Source organism: Pinus tabuliformis, chromosome 6 (assembly GCF_031772625.1).
Source record: "Pinus tabuliformis cultivar Carrire ecotype Pingquan chromosome 6, CPIR1, whole genome shotgun sequence".
Taxonomy (NCBI): domain Eukaryota; kingdom Viridiplantae; phylum Streptophyta; class Pinopsida; order Pinales; family Pinaceae; genus Pinus; species Pinus tabuliformis.
In genome coordinates, this window is record NC_142292.1 from 1,577,332,652 (window position 1) to 1,577,354,048 (window position 21,397).

The following is a 21,397-nucleotide window of genomic DNA, read 5'->3' on the forward strand; positions in this document are numbered from 1 at the left end:
AAAATTCTTTATTAAAAAAAATATAAATTTTAATAAACTTTCAAATAAACAACATTATTTTGAATATGCCATTAATTCATTATACCCATTCCCATAGCGGTTAGCCTGAGTTCACTAAATCAATTGTGAAAAGAGCAGCATTAATTACATATCTCCATTGTAACAAGTCTATGGAACCAACTTTGATATAAATGGGAAAAAATAAAAATAACAACAAAATTTCTTCAAATATTTTTGAAGAACATTACCATTACACTAAAATTTATACTAATTTAATAAACTTTCAAATTGACTGCATCACTTCTCAGGAGTGTTTGCTTTAATCCATTCTTTGTGTTGGGTAGTGCTATCAAAAAATTCTTCTATTCGTTGATAACTAGCTCTGATCAGAAGATATATCTTCAAACTCAATCATCTCCTCGGCTATTGTAGCCGGTCCCATGTACAACTCTTCTAAACCGAAGTCCAATGAACAGTCTGATGGAGAAAAAATTGGATTCCAGTGGGGAGTCGATAGTTTCTTTAAGTATGACAAACTGTCCGTTAAAGTAGCTGCATCTTCTACAAATCGATCGGAAAATGGAGATGGCTGCTCCGACCAGCTAGAACAGGTAAAGCTTTCCATTTCTGTTTGAACGAAAATAACGTCCTCTCTGGTGGAATCATTCACAATTAGGTCGCAGGGCGACTTGGAGAAATTCTTATTTTCTGCAACCTTACATAATTTGAAACCTTCATCTGAACTATGATTATTGCAACCATTTGGTCGTGCCATTTCAGCTTGTTTCATCGTCGTTGTTATTTTGAGGGGAGGGGTTTTGAAGACATGATTTTGTAGGAGAGAAGGAGATTTTGATCTCATCTTCACATTTTGAGTACTTGAATTGGGTAGATGGGTGTTCCAGTAGTTCTTGATTTCATTGTCTGTCCGACCAGGCAGTTGTCCTGCTATCGGCGACCACCTGCAGGTAAACACATATAAAGACATCGGCGACCACCTGCAGGTAAACACATATAAAGACACTTGTGTTGTACTTATTGCATCAATCTCTCACTCTGCTACTAATAATTCGAAACTTTGGAGACCCCGACAGAAGGAATCAATAACTACTGGTGAGTAAATAGATGGTGTTCAATCATTGTGGACATACCGATTGCCGAGAAGACGGTGCATCCGAATAATGAGTTCCTCTTCATCATAGGAAATGTTTCCACGTTTAATGCCGGGACGAAGATAGTTCAACCACCGTATCCTACAACTCTTTGCACACCTCATAAGACCTGTAAAACCATTTTTTTTCAATATTTATTAAGGTTTACATTCCTTAACCCTAATGAGAACTTAAAGAGTAAGACATTCACTTAGATTCGCTAGAGAAATAATAAGAGATATAGTCAAATTTACCTGCTTCTTGGGGGAGATTTCTCCATCCACCATCGCCGTGAATTCGAATGTAATCAGACAGAATCATATCCTCCTTCTTGGTCCAGGCCCCGCGGTTGAACCCTTGATTTGAGCAGCAAGGAGATCTACCCATTCTGGATATTCGTTTACTGTAACTTCACCGCTGACGATCTCCCCTGCTGGGAACAAACAGATATGGCACTGGCCCCTTGGCTTGAGTATATATATAGAAACAATTAGATTCTGCTGCTCAATTGTTTGGAAAATAATTATCATGTGACCATTATAATTTATGATTTCGAAGGGCACATCTGTCACAGATGTTCTTACAAGAGCCCAAATCAAAGACTATAACCTCTCGTAGACGACGACAACAAAAAATAAAAAATAAAAAAGCAGAAGATCAATAACGAGATTATGAGGAAACGACAAATGGGTACAGTAGAAATTTAAGAGGGCCGGATCACGGGGGGTGCAATTTTTTTTTCTAAATCATTACAGTGATTTATAAATAGACTTGACACTAATGGAAGAATGTCTAAAAAATGACTCCAGTCACCACGTCCACACTGGGTTGAAACATTGAATATGAGACAGTGGAAGATGGTGTGTTATTCCATCGAGGACACAACAAACATTCTACGGAGTCGAAGTCGAAGATCGATAGCCTGAGGAGTTTCCAGAACCGGCGAAATGTAAACATGTTCTCATATTTTTCGTAATCACTGAACCACGTTAAAGACAAGGCAAACATGTTTTCATATTTGTGAGTGATATAGTTCCTGTGGATGAAATACCCATTGATGTGATATAACCTTATTCATTATCATTCGTTGATGCCATTTTTATTTGGAATAATATTAAATAATTAATGCAATGTAACCCGAAGATATCATTAAGGTTAAAAGTCTTTATTAAGAATTATTTAATATAACGTGAATATTTTAGTTAGGTGAATGGAATCTGAGAATGTAATATAAGTTAAATAGTGATGCAGGAGTATCTGGACACCTCAATGAAAAAAATTAAAGGAAGAAGACAAGTGGACGATCACGTGGACACCCAGGCCAACCACAACTGAATTCTGTTCAAGGAACTAATTTTAGTTAGAAAAATCAGTTAAGACTGAATGTATGTATAAAGAACTGAACGATTCCTGAGTGAATCAAGAAGAAAAAGACGAAAATCCTGTGTGAGAGAGAAGGAAAAATGTAGTCGCTGGAGAGTTTTGATTAAGGCTGAGATGCCTTAAATCTGTAATCTAAGTTTGTGCATAATACAAATGTGTTTTTGTGAATTTATGTCTTAGTGTGTTTTTGTTTGAATCGTTTTCTGGTTTTCTTTTCAACTGAAAATGAAAATAGGGATGCCACGGAACAGGCATGTCTTAGGTTTGTTTTTTTTTATGAGGCAGACGGTCACATGGCAAAGGGGGGCACCGGCACGGGCAAATCAAAACGAGAGGCGGAGGCGGAACCCGTCGAGGATGAGTTTCGCTGCAGGAGGAACGACGGGAAGCAATGGCGATGCCCTGCCGTGCGATGCCCGAGCGTTGCCTCTGCCAAAAGCACCATTTGCAGCAGCTGTTGCGGGCGCAGCAGGCGTTGGTGGGCACTAAGAGCACTAAGAGTAAGGATGGGGAGGTCGTGGTCAAAGAGAAAAAGAAGAGGGGCAGGAAACCACGGGCGCAGTTGCAGAACGACCACAAGGGTTCCGAGCATACTAAGAATTCGAAGCCGCCAGGGAAGAAGAGAGGGTGGAAACCGAAGATACCCAAGCCGGAGGACGAGGAACAAGAATTCCCCGTGTTGGAATCTGAAAAGCGTTTGAAGAGGAAGAGAAGAAGAATTGGATTTGGTTCTTAGTGTGAGCTGCAAGTTATCTGTGATGCCTGTTATTGGGGTTCGAACCAAGCTGAGGACCAAGCATGACGGCCATTTCGGCGCTACATCCGGCGAAAAGGGAAAATTTGTGCTCATAAAATTGACTAGACAAGCGTGGCAGTTTTGGAAGAAAACCCTGGTTGTTTTGATGGCGAGAGATGACTTTTCATTGTGGTTGGATCAGCAGAAAGTGTTGCGCAATCAAGTTAAGAAGACTGTGAGAAGTCTCAGAATGGGGCTTCGTGGGCCCATAACCCACAGGTCCCAGGATCGAGCTTGTAAGAAAAACATGGAAAACGGAGCCCCCAGACTTCGTTTTCATCAAGTGGTATCAGAGCGGGAAAGATTTCCTGCGGAGAGGAAGAAAGGAGGTACGAAGAAAAAAGAGGTACAGTTTGTTTGTGAAGGTGAGAAGATTGCAGCAAACCTGGAGCAGGAGTGCTCAATGGGTTTGAGAGGAGAGAACCACGGAGATGCCGAGAGGACTAAGCTCAGCAGAGAATCTTGGTAGGGCATCTGGTAGCAGGGAGGACTTGCTATTGCAGAGGTTTGATTGCAGCTCACAAAAGGCAGTTCCACTGAAGAAGATAAACAGTGGGTAGAACTGCTCAGGAAAAGCATATGACCAGGCGGTCATAAATTTGTACCTCGGGAGCATATGACCAGGAGGTCATAATTTTTTGTACCTCGGGAGTATGATGCAGGAGCATCTGGACACCTCAATGAAAAAAATTAAAGGAAGAAGACAAGTGGACGATCACGTGGACACCCAGGCCAACCACAACTGAATTCTGTTCAAGGACCTAATTTTAGTTAGAAAAGTCAGTTAAGACTGAATGTATGTATAAAGAACTGAACAATTCCTGAGTGAATCAAGAAGAAAAGACGAAAATCCCGTGTGAGAGAGAAGGAAAAATGTAGTCGCTAGAGAGTTTTGATTAAGGCTGAGATGCCTTAAATCTGTAATCTAAGTTTGCATAATACAAATGTGTTTTTGTGAATTTATGTCTTAGTGTGTTTTTGTTTGAATCGTTTTCTGGTTTTCTTTTCAACTGAAAATGAAAATAGGGATGCCACGGAACAGGCATGTCTTAGGTTTGTTTTTTTTATGAGGCAGACGGTCACATGGCAAAGGGGGGCACCGGCACGGGCAAATCAAAACGAGAGGCGGAGGCGGAACCCGTCGAGGATGAGTTTCGCTGCAGGAGGAACGACGGGAAGCAATGGCGATGCCCTGCCGTGCGATGCCCGAGCGTTGCCTCTGCCAGAAGCACCATTTGCAGTAGTTGTTGCGGGCGCAGCAGGCGTTGGCGGGCACTAAGAGCACTAAGAGTAAGGATGGGGAGGTCGTGGTCAAAGAGAAAAAGAAGAGGGGCAGGAAACCACGGGCGCAGTTGCAGAACGACCATGAGGGTTCCGAGCGTACTAAGAATTCAAAGCCGCCAGGGAAGAAGAGAGGGCGGAAACCGAAGATACCCAAGCCGGAGGACGAGGAACAAGAATTCCCCGTGTTGGAATCTGAAAAGCGTTTGAAGAGGAAGAGAAGAAGAATTGGATTTGGTTCTCAGTGTGAGCCGCAAGTTATCTGTGAGGCCTGTTATTGGGGTTCGAACCAAGCTGAGGACCAAGCATGACGGCCATTTCGGCGCTACATCCAGTGAAAAGGGCAAATTTGTGCTCATAAAATTGACTAGACAAGCGTGGCAGTTTTGGAAGAAAACCCTGGTTGTTTTGATGGCGAGAGATGACTTTTCATTGTGGTTGGATCAGCAGAAAGTGCTGCGCAATCAAGTTAAGGAGACTGTGAGAAGTCTCAGAATGGGGCTTCGTGGGCCCATAACCCACAGGTCCCAGGATCGAGCTTGTAAGAAAAACATGGAAAACGGAGCCCCCAGACTTTGTTTTCATCAAATAGTTTACTATACTGACTGCAATTTGAGAATGATTATTGTAAAAGCAATAATTTTTTAATGATAAATGAAAAAGAAAGTTATTTTTTCAAGTTAAAATTCAATATAAGTTAAAGCATTTCACTTGCCGGAATGGAATGCTCGTGAAGAGTCATGATAACAATCATTTTGTTTTGGAATAAATTCAATTAACTATTTATATATTATATTATTATTATTTTTTTTATCGGTAAAGACTAAATCTATTAAGTAAAATATAGTACAAACAGGAAAAGCAAAAGACCGGCAGACCGGAAATGATGGATTCATCAACCTCGGTCCCGGAGGAAAGATACAAACTCAGAGCTACATCAAAAATTTTGAGAGCAAAGACTGACTAACAGGCTTTTACCCCAGAGGGTCAGTAACTACAACACAATGTTTTTTCCCTTTCTTTTTGTTGACTTTTGTCCAGCCATCATGGGGAGAATGAGCTAGAACAACTTGAAGACTGGAATTCTCTATCTTCGGGAACTCCTTCTCTGATTCAGAGGATGAAGTCTCATGGGCGCGTTTCTGGGAGCTTGCTGTGACATGGGTGTGCCCCATAGTGTCCGTGGGCGGAACCATCGGCTGAGGCGCCTGGTCTGGTTCTGAATCGCTTTCCTCATTCTCCATACTTGGGGAGCTAGAGCTCCCAGCTGGCGGCGGTGGACAGGGAGCCCAACGCTTGGGCTTGGATTTTGCGAAGATGCCCTTTTTCGTTCTTGCTGTCAGCGATGGGCAGGAGTTATGCAGGTGCCCTGTTAGGTGACAATGGCGGCATCGGAAGGCAGTGTTTTCGTAATCTAGAAACTGGGTCCAGACAAAGTCATTGATCTTGAGATTGATATACTCTGGCAATCCCTTGCTTAAGTCAAGCTCCACACATACTCTAGCATATGTATAGAGACCTTGCCGTTCCCTCTTGTAATCTCCCATTAAAAAGCAACCCAAGGTATTGCCTATTTGCCTGTATACTTCTGTGCGCCACAGGTGTATTGGGAGATTTGGAAGTCTGATCCATACAGGGGCTTTAGTGATGACTGCTGAAGCTGGGTCAAAGTCTGGAAACCATGGAGTTAAGAAGAGGCCTGCTGAACCCATGAACCAAGGGCCTTCTTCTAATGCATTTTCGTAGTGCTCGAGGTTATCGAACAGCACTATAAAATATCCCTTTGCACAGAAATAAACCTTGCAATGGTCAGTCCAGTTGTCCTTGATCCAGTCATAAAGATCCTTTGAGCGTGGCCAGAGCCCATTGAATCTGCAGATGATGGCCCTTTCAGCAAATTTTTGGGTGTCGTCTGCAAGATCAGAGTAGGAGATCTCAACAGAGGGAACTTCCTCCAATTTATCAACCAAAAAAGGCTTGGGTTTGGGAGGTTCCGGGGTTGCGGGTATCTCAGAGCGGACTGCAGCTTTGTAGGAGTTTGGAGGAGCAGAAGAGGATTGCCCTGCAGCTCCACCTCTCAAGCGAAAGGAAAACACTAAAGAACTGTTGCTTTTTATGCTGTAAAAAGAGAGAGGAAGAGGATCTTCGAGCTGTTTACCTTGGAAAATAAGTCTCTGAAGGGCTGAGGGGATCCCAAGTCTGAGCTCCAGATTTGCTTTGAGGTTCTGCACCAGATCTGTAGGGTTTACCCATTGCAGAATGGTTTTGCCAGAGATCTGTGCTATTTGAATCTGAAAGGGGGCAGAGGAATTTTCAAAAGATTTCTGGAGCAGCACGGGGCCAGAGTCTTTTGAGTCTTCCATCTCTTGACGCAAAGGAGGCCGCAGGTGAGAAGAAATCTTCTGCCTGAGGTATTTTTTGCTCCAACGCGGATCTGCTGCAAAGGGATCTGTGAATCCTCTGTTAAAACGCTGCGTCAGGGTGAAAAAAGCCCAGATCTGCGCAGCCGAGAGCAGAGAAATCTCTAAACATCGAGGATCCAGGTCCATATTCCCCCCCCAAACTTGATCTTCGACCCTGTCATTTGAAATCAACCCTAGCTCGTCAGATCGGATCCTCGTCTTACCAAAATGGGGCATGGAAACCATGCGCCTCTGTTTTCCATAGACGCAAACGGATCTGCCAGGCCTGTGCAATGCGATCGCGGAGGGGAGCGCATCAAGACAAGACTGGGTGAGGATCGGTTGATTTAGAGTGAAAACCTCTGGATGAGAGGCTAGTGCCGCCCTGAGGTAATCGACCTGCGCCCAGAAGAAAGGGTAACACGCCGGACTCTTTTTGCTGTAGTTTGAATCATTTAAATCCTTCCCATCAGAGAATCCGACCCAGGGCGAGAGGGAAGCTTCAAGCGTTGAGTATCCAGCGTACAGGCTTCTGGCCGTTCGAGAGCAGAGCAAACCTTCAGGGGCCGCGGCGGCGCAGTCTTCTGAAACCCTAATACCGTGAAACGCCTCCATCGCTCCTCGGGCAATTTCAATGTGCATTCGGTATGTATGTATCCAACAATCGTCAATATATTATATTATTATTAAATTATATATATATATATATATATATATATATATATATATATATATATATATAAATTTTTAAAATTTAAATATTTTGTATTAATTTTTTTTAATTAGATCCTAATTAATAATATATATATTTTTTTAAATTAGATCCTAATTAATAATTTATATATATATATATATATATATATATATATATATATATATATATATATATATATATATATATATATAGATATATATTATTTTTTATCTAAAAATTATTTAATAAAATTATTTGTGTTTGAATTAGACATTTTATATGTTGTGTAATAGTTTGTTGTATTTCAAGCATGTATTTAACATGTGATGAAATTTATTATGCAAAGAAGAATTTTATCATTTATGGGAAACATAAAATAATATCATATTTTCCTAATAACTTGATTATGAGAAATGAGGGTAACTTGAAATTATGAGCGTTATCTTTGGAGGGTTTTGGTGGTGGCTCTCCAATCTGAACTAGGTTTTGAGTTAGGGTTTGGCCGCTGGTAACCATGGCGGGACGTGGAGGAGGGAGTTTTACTCCCTTCTACAGTCATGTGGCTGAAAACAGAAGCAAGGGAGCTGGTCTACGTCGCTTCAAGAAACCAATGGAGGCCATAATTGAGGATATTAACATAGGAAACATCAGACCTCACGGACAAGAAGAGAATCATGAGGAAGATAGCAGGGAGAAGAGGAAAGAGGGTAGCAGTCAGAAAGCTACAACTATGAGTGTGACAGGGGTCTGTAAACCCAAGTCGACCATTATTCCTTAGGTTGTTTTAAGTGACCCAGCGCTGCAGGTGCACAGAGATCATATGGCTGAACACGTGACTATATGCAAGTTTATGGGGATTTGGCCGACGGAGAAGGCCTTGCACACATGGATAAGGAACCTCTGGAAACGAAAGGGAGAAATAAATCTTCACCTTGGGTCCAAGGGCTTCTTTAGAGTGGTGTTCACAAGCATAGAAGATAAAGACAGAGTGTTCAAGGAGGACCCTATTTTTACGTTGTTGCAGGCCTTTACATGTGACCATGGGTGATAAATTTTGTCCTAGAATGAGAAACGTTCACTTCGGCACTGGTATGGATAAGATTTTACTCCCTTCCTTTAGATTATTCGCTGTCAGAGTCTCTAAAGGCTCTCGACAACAAGCTAGGGCATTTTATAAAGATATCAGATGTGACTCTAAGAGGAAAATGCACTTCCTTCGCCCAGATTTGTGTGGAAATGGACTTATTTGGGGCACTTCCAAATGAAATCATTTTAGAAGTGTATGACAAAGAATGGGTGTAGGCAGTGGACTATGAACATGTCCCATTTAGGTGCCATAAGTGCCATGAACACGGCCGCCTATACAGAGACTACCCATCAAACAAACTGGAGAGCAACACAAAAATCACCACGGGCAATGATCTTGAGGGTTTCACTAAGGTGGGGGGTAAAGGGAAAGGAGGAAAGCAGTACCAAAAGAAAATCAGTGAGGACGGGCAACCGAGCCACAATAGTTTCAAGATCTTAGAAGAAGAAGTTGGAAGAATGGGGCAAACCAAGAATTAGAGACTAATCCTACTAAGAATGATAGGCATGCTAGCATGGAGGAAATACCAGAGGAAAGCCAACAAAAGGATGATCTATCGAGCATTATGGAGCTCAATAGGGACCATGAGATAACCCCAAGTGAGGTGGGAAAGGAGGACCATGAACTGCAGGAGATTCTAGAGAGGGAGAATTTAGATCTAGAAAAGTTTCTAGAGAAGGGAATTACCAAAGGGGTTGACTCCCTGCCAAAAGAGGAGTTTGACAGGGTTCAACAGCTCTTCCTCTAGAGACCCCAATCAAAGGGTTCCGTAGTCAAAAGAAACCATGACAGCCAGGAGAATAGAGCGATGAAAACAATGGAGGAAACACCGGGGCACTCTTCCAAGAACCCGGGTAGGAAAAGAGGAAGAAAAAGACAGAATGAGTTGCTAACCGAATGTGGGAAACTCATGATTAACTCAGGTAAGATGAGAGATCTCACCAGTTTCTCCTTTAAAAACCTTTCTTAATGAAGCTTGCAACCTGGAACATTAGGGGACTAGGAAGTAAAAGGAAACAAAGAAATCTTAGCAGTAGAATAAAAGAAGAAAAACCAGATATAGTTTTTATTTAGGAAACAAAGTGTTCGATGGACAAGATCAGATAAATACATAGCAAATGGTTAATCAAGTATGAGTATCTAGAGGTTAAGGCAGATAACTCGACGGGGGGTATTCTTACGCTTTGGGATCCCCACAAACTTGGAATCCTAGATGTTGAAGCGTCCATGAACTATCTATCATTGGTGATTCAACCTTTGGGTGATAAGAAGATCTACATGATTACAAATGTCTATGGTCCTCAAAAACTAGAAGACAAACTCAAGCTTCTCACCTCCCTTGAGGAGTTAAGAGAGAGATATCCTGATATTCTCTATATTCTTACAGGGGATTTCAATATGATCAAATATCTTACAGAGAAAAAATGTGGCACCAGAATACTAGGCAGAGACTCCATTGCCTTCCAGAACTTCATAAATAACATGGGACTAGTGGATACTGAAATAATAAATGGCACTTTCACCTGGAAAATTAAGAGAGGAGGGACTTCTCAAGTTGCCTCTAAATAGATAGATTCATATTCTCAGAGGACCTCCTTCTCATGGGCCTTGACATGTCAACTTTAATCCTTCCCTTTGGAGGCTTGGACCACTGGCCTGTCTAGCTTGAAGCCACTTTTATGGGTACACTGAGGAACAGAACTTTTAGGCTTGAAAATGTTTAGCTCTCTCACACTAACTTCACCAGCAATATTGACAAATGGTGGATGGAAAACCTGCCCGTTCAAGGCACTAAAATGTTCATTCTGCAACAAATACTTAAACACATCAAATCCAGACTTAAAGTAATTGGAACAAAAAAGAGTTTGGTAATATTTTTAAAGCCAAAAGAGAAGTTGAAGAGAAACTCCAGGGGATTAATCAGATCATCATCACATATGGTTTTACCAAGAGAAGGAAAACTCAAGCAGATTCTCTTTAGAAGGAATGGGAATATGGGAAGAGGAGATTTTCTGGAGATAGAAATCGAGGGTGCAGTGGATTAGAGAAGGGGAAAGAAACATGAAGCCTTTTCATAAATCAACTTTAGATCACAGGTCACATAACAAAATTTCAGAACTTAGAGATTTTCAAGGGAAAGAGCTCGCCTCCCACAAAGAAATGGAATATGTCCTAGTTCAACATTTCCTTAGCATAGCAAAGGAGCCTCTCTTAGATAGATCACTGTTCATTAAAAATTTCACAAAGTACGTTCCCAAGCTTGTAACCAGGGAAGACAATCATAATCTTAATAGGCCAGTGTCTGAAGATGAGGTCAGTGAAGTTATCAATGAGATGCAAATGGGAAATCTCTTGGCCCGGATGGGTTCAATGTGGACTTCTTCAAAGCATGCTGGAAAACAATTGAAAAAGACATCCTTGATGTTGTGGAAGACTCAAGAATATCCAAAACGGTTTTGAAGGCTCTCAATGCCTCTTTCATAGCTTTGATTCCAAAGCAGGAAAAAGCTATGACACTGGACAAATTCAAACCCATAACTTTATGTAATGTGGTGTAGAAAATTATTTCCAAAGTGATTGCTAACAGACTCAAGCCCCTTCTTCCAGCTCTTGTCTTAGAGGAGCAAATTGATTATGTGGAAGGAATACAAATTCTCAATAACATCATACAAGCTCACGAGGTGGTACACTCTCTTAAGAGAAATAAGCAAGTTGGTATGATCATACAGCTTGACCTAGCGAAATCTTATTATAAGCTAAGCTAGTCTTACATCAGGGCAGTTCTAAGAGCTTATGGTTTCGACCACAACTGGATTAGATGGGTTTTGGCCCTTGTATCCATAGCTAGTTTTTTAATCATGCTTAATGGATCGCCCTCTAGAACCTTTATGCCTTCTAGGGGTCTCAGACAAGGAGATCCACTCCCCCCCTTCCTCTTTCTGCTCATGATGGAAGGGCTAGGCAGAGTGATCAAAATGGAAAATGTTGAAGGAAGAATCCAAGGACTGAAACTTACCATAGATGGTGCTTATTCAACTCATAAATAATTTGTGGATGACACTATGCTACAGGGTATTCCCATAGTCAAATAAGACAAAGCTTTCAAACAAATATTGAACGAATTTTCTATGGCCGTTAGTACAGAGGTAACCCTTGACAAATCAAAGGTTTTCTTTTTTAACACTAACATTGCTATTTAGAGGAACCTCACCAATATTCTAGGGTTTCAAAGGGATCAATTACCTTCTAAGTACCTTGGAATGCCTCTTACGGACAACCTCTGAGTAAGGGAGTGTCAGAGACGGTAATTAACAAACTTTAGGACAAGATCAGGAAATGGACATGTAGGTCTTTGAATTTGGCGGGGTGTCTTGTGTTTACTAAGGTTGTCCTACAGGCCATACCCATTTTCATGTTATCAGCTCGTCCTGCTCCTAAAGGAGTTATGCAACAAATCAGGAATATTCAAAGAGTTTTTCTTTGGGGCGAAGGGGAAGAGAAAAAGAAGTGGGCTTTGGTAGCTTGGGACAAGATCTTCAAACCTAAGGCCCATTGTGGTTCGGGGCTTAATGACCCTAAAACCATGAGCAGAGTTTCGTGTGCAAAAATTTGGTGGAGGTGGCTTAAGGAATCGACAACCCATTGGGCCAAGATTTGGAAACAAAAATATGCAAATAATTGGCAAGAGAGGGATCATATATGAATGTATGGGCTTATCAAGGGCTCCCACATTTGGAATCTTGCTTGGAAAATAGATCCATTGTCCAGCAGCACAGCTTTTGGGAGATCTGAGCTAGGAACCTGGAAAGATTTTGGGAGGAAAAATGGTAGCAAGAACCAAACTTGTTTATGGAAGAACTAACCACTCTCAAGAATGACATTGATAATAAAGGTTTATGTATGGTAAGTGACTTCTGGGATCAGGCAAGGAAAAATGGTAAAAGGAGAATATGGAAGGATCTGGGCTATAGTGAAGAGAGACCTTTGAAGGCCCAGGCAGGCTCTCTTTCTCTGGACTTAGAATAGAGGAAGATTTTGGTATCATCCTCATCTGACCAACTGAGATGGGGAAGAAACACAGAAGGTAAATTTAAACTCAAATAAGCTAAATGAATAGCCCTAGGGTTTGATTATCAAAACCCTGATAAGGTATGGAAGGACCTTTGGCAACACCCGCATTGGATGAAAATAAAGCTGTTTATGTGGTTGGTTTAACAAAAGAAAATTCTAACTTAGGAAAATCTTTTGAAAAGGGGTTTTTTTGACCCATCCAAATGCCATCTATGTGGTTCACAAGAGGAGACAATGGAACACTTGCTCAACCTCTGCCCATTCACCTCTACCTTGTGGGATTGGGTGGCCATAGTCTTCAATAAAACTGACAGGGACAGACTCAGTATCACCAGCACTTTGAAGAATTGGAGAAAATACTTCTCAGGCAATGAAATCATCAACAAAGCTTGGACTCTGGTTCCAGGCTTTATAATCTGGGATGTCTGAAAATAACGCAGTGGCAGGATTTTCAAGAACAAAACTAGCTCAACCAAGAACATTATTGCACATATATTATGACAGCTCAAAGACACTGTTCGAGCCCTTTGGTGGAGACATCCTGAGGACCCTACTTTTCCCTAGGATGCTCCAATACTACTGTAGTTCAGTCTCCATTCGCTAATTCCCCAGAGCATAAATAAGGGTGTCAGCCAGATAACTGCTAGTAAAGACTTTTGGCAACCTCCTCCTCATGGTTTCTTGAAAATCAATATAGATGGAGCCTCTAAAGGTAATGCAAGGATGGCTGGATTTGGTGCGGTCATCAGAGATGAGCAGGGGTGCATAAAGGATATATTTCATAGTCATTTGGGGACTACCACTAATAACATGGCAGAGCTCATGGCCTTAGAGCAGTGCTTGGAAATACTGATGGAGTCAAATTTACACAACACCATCATTGAAGCAGACTCTGAATTGGTTATTAATGCAGCCAAGAAGATATGTAATGGGAAAGCACCTAGACAGGTTTCAAAACAGTGGCATCTTTTGCAATTCTTTCAGTGTATTCATTCCCACCTATGAACCATGAGAATGGTTAGCGTCGTTCATGTGCGAAGAAAAGACAATATGCTAGTTGATCGTCTGGCGAATGAAGGAGTGCTTTGCAAGGAAAGTTATAGTCGGTATGCTTGGGATTTGACACCCTCAGGGAAATTGTGTGATGATTGTCAAAGACAGGCGGCCAAAGATATGGAGCACTTCCATACTGTAAGGAATGAACAGAAGGAAGACTAGAGGGAGCAGGAGAAAGTGAAAGCAGAAGTCATTCATAACTGTTGATCCCACAAAGATTTTTTAAAACATAGCTACTTACAGGGGAGGGGCACTTTGTAAATAGCGGGCTTGTTGGAAGGTAGCCAACCACATATTTTTATGGCCTTCGTCATCAAATGGCTATCAGGTTGGAAATTGATAGAAGTTTAAGTCTTCAAACAGACCCGAAGATTTATAGATCAACGATTTATAATCTTCGTCAAATCCGTAAAGAGGGTAAAGATCGAGCTACTTTCCAATCCGATATCTTAGAGTACTGTCAGATTAACAGGGGCCTAATCGTATGGATATCATGTTTTAAAAGTGATCGGAGGTTAAGTCTTAGACCAGACCTGAACCTTTATAAACGAATGGCTTATAATACTTATCAGATTTGTGAACTAGGTAAAAGGGGTGCATGTTGCCGAGGTGATATCATTAGTGACCGTCAGATCTTACGGGATCTTGATCGAAAGGATATCGGGTTTCAACATGGGAGGAGGTTAAGTCCAAGAATGGACCTGAAGTTTTATACATTGACAGTTTATTTTCTCTGTCAGCTTCATAAATCAGGTAAGGGTCATGCAAGTCTCTGAAGCGATTTCTTTAAGGATCGTTGGATCACTGGGGGTCTTATCGAATGGCCATCGGGTTGGATAATGGGCGAAGGTTTATGTGTAAGATTTAGGTGTAAGGTTTTGGGTTTTGTTTCGGGTTTTGTTGATGGTTAATCATCAACGGGTTTTCCCTTGCTGGTCTTTACACTTGTAAAGACATGTAACATATGAAATCTTTCTTGCGGTTAATTGAAGGCTCCGCTCTTACTTGACCAAAAAAAGGAGAAATGAGGGTAAGTTTGAATTTATGAATTGGGATGGTAGGAGAACATTTGTTGTTAATTATATATTAGTTAAAATGTTAGTTGAATTTTTTATTTTTTAAATTTTAAAGTATTTTATTGGTCAATAAACTACATCTCTAATAGCATTTTTACGAAATTATACTAGTCTCACTCCAGATTTGTTTGCTACTATGTGATATAACAAAATTTCTAGATAAAACAAAAGTAATTCCAATACATAAAACATCATATAACTAGAGGACCAGAAATAAAAACCATAAGCAAGTTGAAGTAGGTAACCATCTCAGAAATATGAAGATGTCATAGAAATCGGGTCTCCCAGACTAGTACAAGGGGTAATGTAAGCTTGAGTTCACATTAGGTGTGCTTCTCCATATGATTCAATTGACCTTCCATCCTGTCCAGACTATACTACATTTTTCATTGGTTCCGTTGGATGTCATTGAGGAATGAAATTATATCATTTTTGTCCTCATACTTTTCTTTTAAGATTCACCGCAATAGAGTCTTCAAGTGCCAGTGAAGAGTAATAGCATGCATTGTTCGTTTTTCCCGCCCTTAGTATGCCTAAGCTCAAGGAGCTAGTGAGAAACTTCATCCATAAGTTCAACATTAGAGAAGGCCTGCCTATCTTGATAGATTTGTATTTCTAACCTCTAAATCTCTACATGTGTGCCAGGTGAGGTCACTATATGGTACATAGCGACCACCTCCTGAGCCAACATCTCAATACAAGACCAACTATGATGGATGTGTTCCCTAGACCCATGTTGACTATGCCTACACTAACACAACATATTGACCCAAGTTAATAGTAATATCGCGCAATCTATGAGATGACAACAAAACCAATTACCTAGATTCCAAACCAAGACCAGACCCTTGAGTGTGTAATAGTTATGTCAAAAATTGAAAAGAGTTAAACTAATACCACCTTCCCTAAGCAAGGAGTCCACAATATCCCAAGCTACTCAAGCAACTAAATCACAAAGTAAAAAGAGTGAGCAAGAGCATAAAAGCTTGGAAATCAAATACTCAGTGGGCATATTGTGTTTTTGAATACCTTTCGGACCAGGAGATGAAGGAAATTCCCAGAATAATAGCGACACCAAGTTTAGACCAACCAAAATATCCACATTCCCAACCATATATTGAATAAAATAACCTAGAATAGACAAATCAAAACCCTAAACTGAAAAAAAAAAAAAAAATACTCATGGAGCAAAGATCCCAAAATTGTCTTACTATGTCTTCAAGGAAGTTATGAAGCAAATAATGCCCAAGAACCAAAGCTAAAGTGATATGCCTCCTAATTACACTAGCCATATTTAGAGGTTACCCTATTAATTTATGCTACTCTTGAGATAGGAAACCCAATATCCCCTTAATCTCCAATGTAACCACCATTCTCTTGTGCCCTAAGAAGCAAAAGGATACCTCCATTACAGGGCATCAACTTAATTAGAAACTGACATTCTAATTCAAGCTTAAACTTTACAATTTTTCCACCTAAACCTTATTATTCCCAACAACACACTTCAATAGACTCGAGATTGAAAGGGTGCTTGTTAGTCCCACCCACATCCATGGGATATGACTTGCATGGCAAAATAATCTTCTTTACAGTAGAGATGTTGAGAATGAAGGTGCTAGAACCTGAGGATCCATCTATTCAAGTAATGAACATGTCACATGTATCATGCATGAGGAGGTAGCCTATGCCACCCCCCTCTTTAATGTTCTCTAGTGCTGGTGAGGTGACGAGTACCTCCCCCCGAACTCTACTTCTACTTGCTCTTCCACCCCCATTAGGGCACTGGTATCCTCATCCAATATGGTTTCCATTTGGTCCAATCATCTTTCTCTATAAGTCACTAGCTAGGATAAATTGAAATTAAGCTCCTTGTCCTCACATTCTAAATTAGCTAATAAATACGCAACTGTGTTCCCAGTCCTATGTGGGTAATACGTAATTACATATTAAAAAGGGGTAATCAGATTATGGATGCAAAAGATCAAAATTTTTAGCATCTAAGTCTTTTCCAGATTGGAAATTGGGGTGCCATATATGAGTCCTTGTGTTGTTGAGATATCCAATTGGGAATCCCCATCCACATTAACTTTAGAATATCCTTCCTTTATTGCTAACTTTAATCCGCTTACTAATGCAAAAAATTCATCTACAATGTTATTATTTATGTCTTAGTTAGCAATGAACACTCTTAGAGTATTCCTACTCTAGTCTATGAAAGTACCTCCATATGTTGTAGGGCCCAAATTCCCTTTGCAAGCCCTGTCAAATTTTAATTTAATGAATCTAGGGGGAGGAGGGGTATAACAGGAGGGGGGGATCTATAATGGGGGGGGGGGGGGATTTGGGCATTACTGGGGAATTCATGGCTTGATAAATTTCCGAATAACACAGAGTCCAAGCCTCACGTTGATTTACCTTCTAATGATCTGCAAACCAAGATTCTGAAAGAATTGTCTCTTTAATATTATGTTTAATGTTCTAGCAAAAAAATGCAGAAGCTTGTTATTTCTGAAATATCCTCCTATTATGTTATTTACATACTACCCATAAGATAAAACCACCAACCAGGATCCAAGCTATGTTAACTATAGGATTATTGAATAGATTGAATCTCGAGTGATCCAATCTTTCTACCAAGTTATTAGGTGTGTGATCAAAGTGGTCAAAGAGAGATAGTACCCAGGTCTAAATAGATTGTACAAAAGGGTAGGTCTTTAAAAGGTGTTCCATTATTTCTTCTTGTTCCCTACATGGACAATAGAAAGATGGACTATGTAATATTTTTTTTTTGATGTGATCCCATCTAAGATTTTTTCTCCTTCCCACTAACTACATGTAGTATGCAACTTTTGGCCATAAATTATGAGTCTAGATTTTACCCCATTATGATTAGTTGGGTAAGTATTGATAGCCAAGTAACAAGGAATATGCTTCTTTAAGTGTAACATACCTTTTAGTTGATGGCTCAAATGTAATTTATCTTGGTATTTCTCTATAGATATTTTGTACTCCTAAACGTCTTGAGCTAGGGATGGTCATAAATTTAAATCCTATGGATTTCTCCAGACTTCCTTTGATTTCCACTCTCGCCATGTATTAAGGAATTTATTATATTTTAAAAAATATGCTACCATGATGGCCTCTTGTTCCTTAGTAAATTCCTCCAGTTCCCTTAGGTCTACCTAATCTCCAAAGTGAGAGAATTGCTACCATGATTCTTCCTAGAAGTGAGTTGTTCTACCATTCCCAATTTCCTAGAAAGCATGATTCTATATTAGATGTTTATTTTGTTGGGCTAGATTCTAAATTAATGATACTAGAGGGTAGACCATTTCCTGTAAATCATTTTCTAGAGAGAGAGAGTAACTATATTTTCTGTCTTGAATCTATTTCCATAGCTCTTAACCCTCTTGTATCCATCTCCACCATATTTTATCCCCTACTACCTTGTTTAAAATTTTAGGTTCTTTCACCCATAATCCCCCTAGAAAATAAGGAATACATAACTTTTCTCATGCAACTAATTACCATTTCTTAGAAAATTTGTCTCCCTTGAAAAAAACATGTTTAAATTTGGAAGTCATGGCTCGAAATATAAGCTTGGGGGCTACTAAAGATGATAATTTATAAATTAGAAAACCTTTAAGAACTAATTTAAGAAGAACTACTCTTCATGCCATATTTAAGGAGGGAAAAGACCAGTTATCCACTTTTTTTTCTTGCATGAGGATCTCAATGATTTTGCCACCAAAGGAATTCTAGGTTATCTAGTTGGGAGACTTCCTATCTAAAATTCTAAAAGTCTTACCAATTGGTGTTGCACCAGAACATTAGTGTTGAAAAATTATATATTATATTTCTATTCATTTAGTCCTAGAGGATTCCATGAAATAAAAAGGGATATATTTTAACTTATTTATTCCCCAAAGGGAAGGTTCATAAAGAAATCATAATATTATCAACAAATTGTTGATGGATAAAAGATAGGACATTTCCATAAAGATGGATACCTTTAAGGATGCCTTGACTCACTGTTAACTTAATTTATTGTGCAAGATATTTCACTTCCATAATGAAAATGAAGGGGTAAAGGGGGTTGCCTTGTCTTAAACCACGAGAGGGACTGAAGTTCATGGTAAGAGAACCATCGAGAAGGATAGAGAAAAATGGGGTGGAAATAATTGACCTGAACCACGAAATCCACTGGGAAGAGAATATAAAAGCATATACCACGTGAATGAGATAATATCAATTTAGCCTATCATATTCTTTATAGAGGTAATAAGCATGTCAACCTTATTAACCTTCCTAAGACAATGAAATACATCAGGAGCAACTGCTATCCCATCTAAGATTTGATGAGCTTCTACAAATCATCTTTTCTCAAGAGGGATAATATTATTGAGCAGGAGTTTAATATGGCTTGCAATAACGGAAGAAATAATTTTGTATATAAAATTACATAGAAAAACAAGTTGAAAAGCATTGGCATCTTCATATATACTTGGTTTGGGGATTAGATTGAGGAAGGTAGATTTTACCCTCATCCATACATGCTTAGATCATTAAGACTCCTCCATTAAGGCATGGAATTCCTAGAAAATATAAGTCAAACACAATTTTAAAAATATCTATAGTAAAAATATACAAACCAAGGGGTTTGATACTAGGCATTAGCATAACCACTTCTTCAACATTAGCAAATGAGATTTCTTGCATGTAGGAATCATTTTGATCTAAGTGAATTAGATGTGGAATATGGGTTGGAATGAATTTTATTGCATAACATCTATTGTGTATATGTTCCGTGAGCATATCTTTATAGTATGAAACCAATTCTTACTCTAATTCTTCATGCTACAGGATTCTTCCCCTCCCCCCTGATTGAGAGGGAGAAAATCCCATTATGATAGAGGTGTTTGATCATTCCTTTGTGCAAGAATTTTATGTTTCTCTCACCCTACTTTAGCTATTGGATACATCATTTTTGTCATCGTATAGTTTCCGCTTACTCATACCTCGACTCCAACATGTGTATGAGTTGACCTTATTCTAATATCAAGTCCTAAAAATTCCCTTCCTAGAAAATTCATTGTTGAATCGCTTGCATGCATGCCTCTAATGCTTGTTTACCTATAAAGATGTGTCAAATTTATTTGTTCTAGTAGTTTATCTTTACTTTGAGTTCCATTAAATTCAATTGAAAAGTATGCAAATGATTGCTTCCTTGAACATTGCTTTCTTCCCACCATTTCTTAGCTTTTGCCTAGAAATATTGGTCCAGAAGCCAAAATCTTTCAAATCTAAAAGGGAAATTTCCTTGGAGAACTTTCAAATCTAGCTCAATTTGGACAGGTCGATGATATGACCCCATCCAAGGAAGTATAGTTGCTTCTATGAATATATCTTTCTCCAATAAAGATTAAAAAAATTAGAAACTAATCGGATTGAATTATTACATGGTTCTTCCTTGCTCTACTGTTATTCTTGGTGGATAGGTCATTGTTGGCATCCATCTTAGTCATCCTTGGGTCCTAGAGAAGATCCCTAAATTTTTGATCCTCTGAGTCCAATATTTTAATGCTACCCTTGTTTTTCTATAAACTTTTAATGAGGTTGAAATCTCCTCCTGCAATCCAAAAGTCATCCTAATGAAGAGATTTTATTGCATAAATATTTGATAGAAAGGTCAGTTTTTCAGCGAGAAAGTAAGGCCCATAGACCATTCTTAGACATACTAGCTCCTTAGAACCCACATAATGAAAATTTTCAAATAGGATCTGAGGGCACACAATCTAGTCTTTAAAGGATACCTCAAGAGGGTTCCAAATAACCACAAGGTCCATAGAACTTCTATTTTCATCCAGAGCCATAGGTTGACAACCTTTCCAACATCAATCTAATAGATATTTTACCTTTTCACTTGAAACTTTTGTTTCCTATTGCATAGATATTGCATTATTCTCTTTTGTTCCCAAATGTTCCTTTTTTTACCTTTATTGTTGAGGTAACACATATTCCACATGGTAATATTCACATGGAACCTATAAAGTGTAACCACCTATCGTGATTGAATAAGTAACCCACCACATTCTGGATTAATTATTTTCTCATTTTCCTGCCAGTTTTCTTTCTTTCCATAGTTATCTTCAAATTTACTTTGTCTTTTTGTTAATGGCTATCTACTTCTAAGTTTTCTAATCCATTTTCACCCTCTCTTTCCTATCAATCTGGTCATTACTGAAGATAAAGTTATTAATATTATATTTTTTGTTCATCTGAAATATCTTTCAAATCTAGTTGGGCCCACTCTTTGATAATCAACATCAGTGATTGTTCATTTGCACTTAGAGGTTCCTGGTTCACCTAAACTTAACCAAATATTTTATTTATGGAAACC

At 39.4% G+C, this 21,397-nt stretch overlaps 1 pseudogene; it reads right to left on the reverse strand.

The window, feature by feature from the left end:
• Nucleotides 1-376: 376 nt before the first annotated feature.
• Nucleotides 377-1,561, reverse strand: LOC149264829 (transcription factor MYB3 pseudogene; annotated as a pseudogene).
• Between the last annotated feature and the right edge of the window lie 19,836 nt (nt 1,562-21,397).